Source organism: Plectropomus leopardus, chromosome 11 (assembly GCF_026936395.1).
Source record: "Plectropomus leopardus strain MGB_pleo_1.0 chromosome 11, ASM2693639v1, whole genome shotgun sequence".
Taxonomy (NCBI): domain Eukaryota; kingdom Metazoa; phylum Chordata; class Actinopteri; order Perciformes; family Serranidae; genus Plectropomus; species Plectropomus leopardus.
The window spans coordinates 31,664,896-31,673,301 of NC_142186.1; the positions used below are offsets into that span (position 1 = coordinate 31,664,896).

At 41.2% G+C, this 8,406-nt stretch overlaps 1 protein-coding gene across 1 annotated transcript in view; it reads right to left on the reverse strand.

Moving 5' to 3' along the window:
• Positions 1–7,833, reverse strand: part of rftn1b (raftlin, lipid raft linker 1b) — a 140,255-nt gene extending 132,422 nt beyond the window's left edge. The window contains exon 1 of the mRNA XM_042490029.2: positions 7,313–7,833. The gene's annotated coding sequence lies outside the window, so the exon portion shown is untranslated. The remainder of the gene's footprint in view (positions 1–7,312) is intronic.
• Positions 7,834–8,406: the final 573 nt, after the last annotated feature.

The window sequence follows — 8,406 nt, forward strand, 5'->3', positions numbered from 1 at the left end:
TAAAAGCTCCTACAGACACCTTTACACTTCACCATCATAACAGAAGTGACACCGTGGGCAGAAGGTCAGTTAATGAACAAATACAGTGGATTGAAAAACACTCATAAAACAATATTGTTTTCTTATTTGTGTTACTTATAAAGAGAAAAGTGTATCATTATAATTTCATGGTAGTGTAACATGCAGAATGGCATAAATTCAAATAGGTTATTGTTTCAGGGTCTTAAATTTAGAAGAAAGATTTGTTCAATCTTGGAATTGCACACTGGTTGAAAAATTTAAAAGAATATTTTACTTTTAAAAGGCCATCACACAGAGCTTTAACTATTGAGAGTGAATACATTATAATGTGAGAGGCCTCTGATCCATTTCTACCTTGAAAATAAAACACAAAAGCTCAAAATTTGTTTTTGGAGACATCTTCTCCTCTAAACCATTACGCACTCCCAACAAGGAGGCCACGGGTGCCAAAGGTGGAATTGCTTTTTCAACTGGCTGAATTTGTTATATTTGCTTTGAATGCCCAAGGACGATACAAAACGGCAAGCGTGCAGGAGGAGAACAAAAAATGGAAGATGAGGGGTGATGAGTGAGGCGGAGAGAACAGGCGAGTAAACAGTAGTGTCTGTCTGAGATTCTCCGCCGTTTCAAGGCTCTGGGTGGCTCCGCGCTTCGCCGTGGCCTCGGCCAACCTCGTCTCCGTACAGTCTCAAGGCCCGGTTACAGTCTGTCCACATACACACACTCACAAATACACACACATGCAGATGCATCAAGAGAGCTATTGCCATGGGAACCAAACCCCTCTATGACTGTTCCCTTCTCAGGAGAATAATAGGCACCAATCTTTCTCAACCTCGCTCTTTCATTGTCAGTTTCTTTCTCTTTTTTTCTTCCTTTCTGGTTGCTATAAGCTCACACCCCTCTTCATCAGCAGGACTGGCTTTCTCCTCCCTCCTCCTCCATGTGCAGGAGCAAACACTCATGTCCTCCTGTTTCTCTCCTCTCTCCTCCTCTCCTCTCTGCATGTCTTTGACAGTCATAAGTTTGATTCATTATATGCATCCACGCTGGGATTTGTACAGTTCTCACAAATGAAAAAGCAAAACATTATCTCAACACAGCTTGCACAATCATCACGTTGGATGTTTTCAAGCTGCAGCTAAAGAAACACAAGCTTTTTTTATACAATAATCCTTCCCTCAATATCTTCTGGTGCCTTTGTATTTTTACACAGAATCAAACAGCGACGGCATCATTCTGCTCCAGTTTGATGGTAGACAGCATGCCAGCGTTGCGGAAACAAAAGAGGCGTGACCAGCGTGATGTTTAACATAACAGGGTTTGCCTCCAGTGTGACAGTTACCATAATTGTTGGCAGTGCTTTCAAAACAATAACAATGGCATCAACAGAAAATTTGGCATCAGACACCAACGCCAAAAGCCACTTTTCACAACATTATGAAACATAACATCAGTTTATACCGCTGATGGACGGCAGTGGTCACAGCCATATGATACAGTGCTGAGCAACATCAGCTTGAGACGCTGTCGGTAACATTGTTAAATAAGGAGCAGGGAAATCACTATGGGCCTGGTGGAGAGAAGTAAGCGTAAAGGAAAAAAGTAAATTTATAAATAAGTGTAAATATGAGGTGTTTTACCAAAATTGTATTTGTTTTTAAATATATGCGTCTGATGAGCTAAAGTTTACATTTCCTGTGAAAATGGAAGTGTATATTGAAAAGACACAATGCATTTAACAGGCGTAAATTGACATGCTGTCCCAGAATGTCAATAACCAGTGGAGTAGGATAACTAGAATGTCATCTGTAGACATGAACAGCACTGACCAAGCGGCAATATTTGATGAGTTGTGATGAGAATGTGTTGGCACAAGAGTATGATATTCCCACCTTGATCAGGGGGTGTAAAAGGGGCTGCAGTTAAAGAAGGATTGTCATTTTGAAAAAGAAATACCTGGTAACAAAAAAGAAAACTCTTTAGTTGCCCCTTTTGCAATTTTTCTCTAAAACACTGAGGGGTTTGGAGAGATTTTCCCTGAGTGACTCATTGCTTTGTGTGAACTTGCTCCAGGCAGGTCATTTTTTATTAAAGCCAGCCGAAGCCAAGTTCTTAGGTTTTCAGACACCCTATCGACATGTCCATGTTGGACATTACCCAATCAATACTGCTGCAATTTTCTTGACCACCCATTACAACAGGAGTCAATTTGCCTTATAGAAATATCAAGGGGGATGTTTTTTTTTTTTTTCTTTCTCTTTGCTTGGAGGCTAAGCTACTACACAACCGGCTGAATATTGGCTCTTTTGTTTTCCGTCTTGCCTGGAGGATTCATCCTAATATGCCGTCTCAGGTCTAGGGCAATGCCAGAGGCTTGAATAACTTAGTATCTTCAAAAGCACGATCACTGTCACCTCACAGGGGAGTGAGGGAAAATAATCTTTGCCCGAGATCTTGTAACTGAGCATTTTCAGAGGGAAAAGATGTGAGACTTGCAGGCGGAGGCTGCAATCTAGATGACACCCCTGTCATGAGAACTGCAAAACTCACACCTTATCTACCAGTGTGTCATTTCGCCATGTTTACTGCCCAAAGTTTTATATCACTGCCAGCGAGAAGGCCAATTTGGAACAAATCACAGCAGAGTTTCTATCCAAAATGCACCAAATCATAAAAAAAATGCATTTTTAATTAAGCACTGAATACTTCTAAAATACAGACAACTCTGCCAACCAAAGACTAATATGTTATCATTATCTAATTTTTGTACTTGCTTTGATTTTGTAAGAGTAAAAGTCACCTTTTGGCAATTTATTTTGGAATCAAATCCTTCACATATTTTTATGGTGTCCCAAATGTGAAGCTTGTGCGAGTTTCTCTCTGGCATCAAACAGGCGCAGCATGAAATGAGAGGAGAATGAAATTAAAATGGTTTAAAAATAACTACCTTTCAATTAGACTTACCCTAAATATTTCAGAGTGTAAAATGTTCTTGTGTTTTGTTGTGTCTGTCTGTGGGTGTTTGTCTATACATACTGAGTGGAGAGGAGTACACATTATGGTTTACACCAGCCAGCGCTTGCCAATTACCTTAATCAAATTTCACACCACGCTGGGGGGATTCAGTGTGCCCGGATCAGATAGCAAACATAAGTTGATTAAAATACATGTTTGCTAAAAGACTGAAGCGAAAGAAAATCAACACAGGCTCAGAAAATACACAACGTGATGGCTGAGAGAAATAAAACTCTGAATCACAATGAACGCTACTGTATGTTATAATAGACACTATTGTCCTTTCAGTGTTAAATAAATTAATCTTGGAATGATTTTAAAGAGGCAACCCATCAAAGATGAGTGTTTTCTCACTTTTTTAAAATTGTTTTTAGATGTGCAGTTATCTTTGTTTTTATGTGCCTAAGTTTAAGGAATCCTCCTTCTAAAGGGGCACTCTTCTTATTTACATGGTGTTCGGTTTAATCATCACAAGGGGTACTCTACCATTAAAACAACTGAATAATGTCTAAAAGAAACAACCCAATCACCAGAAAAAACATTGGCATTGCACATTTTTGCAAACCCCAAATATGTTGCATGTTATGATGTAAGGGATACATTGAAACTTCATGTTTCAACAGCGCTGTTGCCATGGTTTGGAAAAGATCATGTTTTGGCTTAAAATACCTGGTTTTGGGTTGCAGAAGCAGCAATGTTGCAGTAAAAAAACAATATCTTTTTGTGCCAGTACTGCTGAATAAACAGCAGTGGATCACTACAAAACAGCCATATTTGGTGCCTTAAAAGCTGCTGGAAACAAAGCAATGAAATAACTAAATTACAAGCGGTGGTCTAATGGATGTACCTACATGAGGTTGTCTGGGTGAGCAAATTTCAGCACAAATGTCTGCATTCTAGGTTTATGTATAAAATGAAAAACACACGGGTCTTAGTGTAGACTGTATGAAATGATGGATGCAGCTTTGACTGCAGTTGTGAAGCTTCAAGGTCAGTATTTGAGCTGATGCCATCTTATTTGTTTGTGGTCAGAAGTGACCAAATTGGATTAAAGGTTGCAGATGTGGAGGAGCAAGGGATGGATCTGACTCACAGACTGTAGCGTCACCTCGCAGACAGCTTGTCACTCACCCGCCCTGCCCTTAATATACATAATAAAAGGTATGCTGGTGTGTTATTTAAAAATTCACACCTGTACAGTTGTCATGAATATTGAAATTGGCTATAGAGACCAAAACTGTTTTTTTCTGTCAGGCTGTAAACATGTTTATTTCTGCTGTAGAGTTGGACATTTTAACATGGGGGCCGATGGGGATTGACTCTGTTTTTGGAGCCAGCCTCAAGTGGCCATTAGAGGAACTGCAGTTATCTGTGGCTTCATTTTTCAGCCTTGGAGGTCTCTTAACCGAGGTGACACACGATCAATGTTTGAGGTGTTGATATCATACATAGGAAATCATACATGCTGGCTAAAAGAAAACCTGCAATACAATCGGGTTGTTTGTAGCTTGAAAGAAATCTATATTTACCAGTCAGGAAATCACGTAAATGTATTTAAGTTGCATTATGGGAAGTGTAGGAGTTTGAACCATACTAGAGCCTAACAGTCATGATGTTTTGGCCTCTGCTGCTTCATGTCCGACTCTTACAGGTTCCTCAACTTAATTAAAGTGCAAATCACTGCAGTGTTCCTGCATGTTCTAACAGATCATTAATAAAGGGATACAAGACTGCAGTTATATGTGAGTAAAGTGATTAATGAAGAGTCATGACTTTATCACTTTCTAATAAGCCATCACCAAAACTTACTAACTCATTTGTAGTTATACATGTTAATAAATCATTAGTAAAAAGGCTTTTACCACAATCCATCAAGTAAAGGTTAATAACTTGGTAATAAATGGATTTAGGTCCTGATGCCCTGCAGCCCTTTTCAGAAGGTGAGCGCTGAGCTACGGAGCTATAGCTAAAATAAAAGAAAGAAAATTTGGTCTACATATTAATGGACTTTTATCTGAATCATTAGTTAAAAGTTTTAAAAGTCTTTTCAGAGGAACCGTAAAAGAAAGTGGTGCCTAATTTTTCAACCCTGCAAGTACGTCAAATTAAATTCCATTCATCCCCATGGTATTGGATTGGCATAAAACGCCAATACAGATATTTGAAACCATAAATAACTAATAAATACATCATAAATACATATATCATGCACAGATGTTGTCTATGTCATACAAATATGTTCTATTTCTAACTTTACTTACTAGTTTTAGACATTGTACTGTAGCGTAAAGCACATAAGGTTTTAGATTTTTACATATTTTACACACTAAGCATGTGATACATATTTATAATTTAAAATATTTACATTCTAGTGATTTTAAAAAATATATTTTTACGGTATTTCAATTTAATATAACTTACTTAAAAACTCTACGATCTATAATTCTCTATGCTCAGCATCAGAGCAACTGTGACGAACCACGATTTTCCCTCGGGGATCAATAAAGTACTTGTGATTCTGATGACAAAATTAAGTTAGAAAATGTGTTTTTTGTCATTTGGGTGAATTAGCCCTTTAACGTAATGGTTTCTTCACCTTTTGCCCTGTGTAATGATTCCCATTTTCAACATGACATTGTAGCGCAGCGAAGCCAAAACCACAATCACTTCCACATTTTCAACCGAGCTGCAGAGCGGCCAGGAGCCATATGGGGTTTCTATGGAGTGTTTTCCTCTGTGTGTGTGTGTGTGTGTGTGTGTGTGTGTGTGTGTGTGTGAATGTGTATGTGTGTGTGTGTGTGTGTGTGTGTGTGTGTGTGAATGTGTGTGACTATGCTCTCATGTCATGTGCAGCATGTATGCATGCCCACATTTGGCACTGCACGAGTTCATTGCATGTTACATGAATTCACTGCATTTAGCCTTTGATGTACACACTTGACATGGAGCACAAGGCTGTTTCTTTCATCTGTGTGTGCGTGTGTTTAAAGTGTGCTTTTGTCAGTGAAGCATAAATGTGTTTTTATTTGTATTTGTTGGTGTTTTTGTCACGTGTTCTGCAGATGTTGGTGCCTTTTTGTTTTCTAGTTTGTGTTTATGAAGCTACATGTTTTATGTTTGTATGTATCTTTTCTTGTTTATGCATTTGTGTGTGTGTGCGCGTGTGTGTGTGTGTGCGTGCGTGTGTGTGTATCATGTTTCAATGTTTTTATTTGCGGTGCTGCTCATATGCTCTGAGCTTTTTAGGTGACCTCTTACTTAGGTTTCTGTATGTGTTTATTTATGTATGTTTTCCGTGTGTGTATGTGTGTGTTTGTGTGTGTGCGTGCCTGTGTGTGTGAAACAGACTGAGACAGAGGCAACTCCTGACCCACCAACACTGTAGAGTTAACGCAGCCCGATGCTCCACAGCTCACCAGCTGGAACTAATTAACAGCAGTTCAGTCAGACTGAGCTCTCTCACTCACTCACTTTCTCTCTCTCTTACACACACACACACACACACACACACACACACACTCGCAGCTTTCCCCTCTTCCCCCGGCTTTTCCTCTCTCTCATGCCCTCGTCTTCCTCCTCTCTGACATCCCCCCGCCCTTCCTTCACCTCCTGCCATCGCTCAGCTTGTTTTTCCCTTTAAACCTCCTTCTACACACACGCATGCTTGGATGAACTCATGTACCGGAGCACATAGTCTTAGCATGTAAACATCCACTTGTACAGACAGACACGGATGTTCAAGCATGCATGCACACACGCGGGGAAACCCATACTTTTGCCCTTCGTACATTCGTACAGTACAGCGGCTCAAATCACCCCTGCCTCTCTCCTCACTGGTGGGAGTGGTGCGATACTGTAATCCTGAACATCTTGAAACACTGTCAGGGTCTCTGATTGGATCCAGGTAGACATTTTTGGCATTCTCAGCCCACTCGGTACCATCCTTCAGGCATGTGAGTTCAAAACAAGCAGACCTATTGATGTGCATGATGAATGGTGGGAGTGTGTGTGTGAGCATGGGAATATGTGAACGTGTGTGTGTGTGTGTGTGGTGGCAGTGGATTTAGAGCTTGTTGTCGAACACGCTGCTCAGAAGCCAAACTTGTGGCTTGCGGCGTCGTCTAATGAATCAACTCTCTGTGGTAAACAATTGCCACCACGCTGTCCAAGTTTACAGTGGCTGCAGTCCAGAGAATCGGGCGCGAGTACGGTCGCACATCTGTGCGGAAGTTCATGCACATGCTGAGGAGCTTTTAACTGGAGGCAAACGTACCTGTTTCGCAAATCTCGTTGAAAAGTTCACTGCTCGGACACAGCAACTGGACCAGAGTTTCCAGCGGAGAAACGCATTCTACTCAGAGGAAGGATGGAGGTTGAAATCCTGTCCGATGAGCTGATTGAGGTTGGAGCTTTAAGGAATCCTCCGGCAGGCAACAGAGAAACCAGAGCAGCAGCAGCAGCAGCAGCAGCAGCTCCAGCGGTTTGCTTCTTTTTCCCCCTCGCCACCTAACGGAGCTCAAACACACTTGTAAGCGCGGTGTGTTTAGGTCATGCTCAAAGTATGCCTCTATGCCGATGTTCTGCAAGCTCAGGGAAACCACATCCTGTCACATATTTACCTCCCTCCCCTGTCTTTCCCTCCCCTTTTCTCTCTTTTCAGTCTATCTCTCTGTGTCGTCTCTGTCTGTGTGTCTCTTTTTCCTGTGTCTTTCTCTCGCTCCCCTGTGATTGTCTGAAGCAACTGAGCGCTCTGACCCAGCGTCTGTTCAGCACAGCCTCTCTGCCGCTCTGCCTATCTCTCCAGCAGCCGCACCAGTTCCACTCGGCTGACTGAAGAATCCATCTGAGGAGAGGAGGGGAGGGAGAGGAAGAGGGAGGGGGTGACAGAGGGGAGGTGAGGAGGGGGCTTCATTGGGAAATACCAGAGTTGGAGAGAAAGGAGGAAAGAAGGAGGAGGAGGAGGAGGAAGGGGGGTGGGTGTTGTTTAGGGAGTGAAGGACTAAAGAAAGATGGGCGGACAGAAATAGAAATCAATACTTTGTTTGAGAGAGATATGGAGGAAGAAAGCAGGGGAATACTGTGCCACATAGTTAATAGACACACACTAACACACACACACACACACACACACACGTGCACACTGTGGAAAGTGTGTTTGGGAGCTGGTGAGCAGTTTGACTAAAAAATGGGGCTGTCAAACTATTTTTAAAATTGTGATTAATTTCAGGATTTCTGTAGTTAATTGTGAATAATTGCATGTTTTAATCACATGTTTCTACCATTATTTTTGCCTTACAAAACAGTTATGAAGTCCATATTGACAAGATGAAGCATTTGTTACCAGATTGTCTTGATTAGGAATCAAAT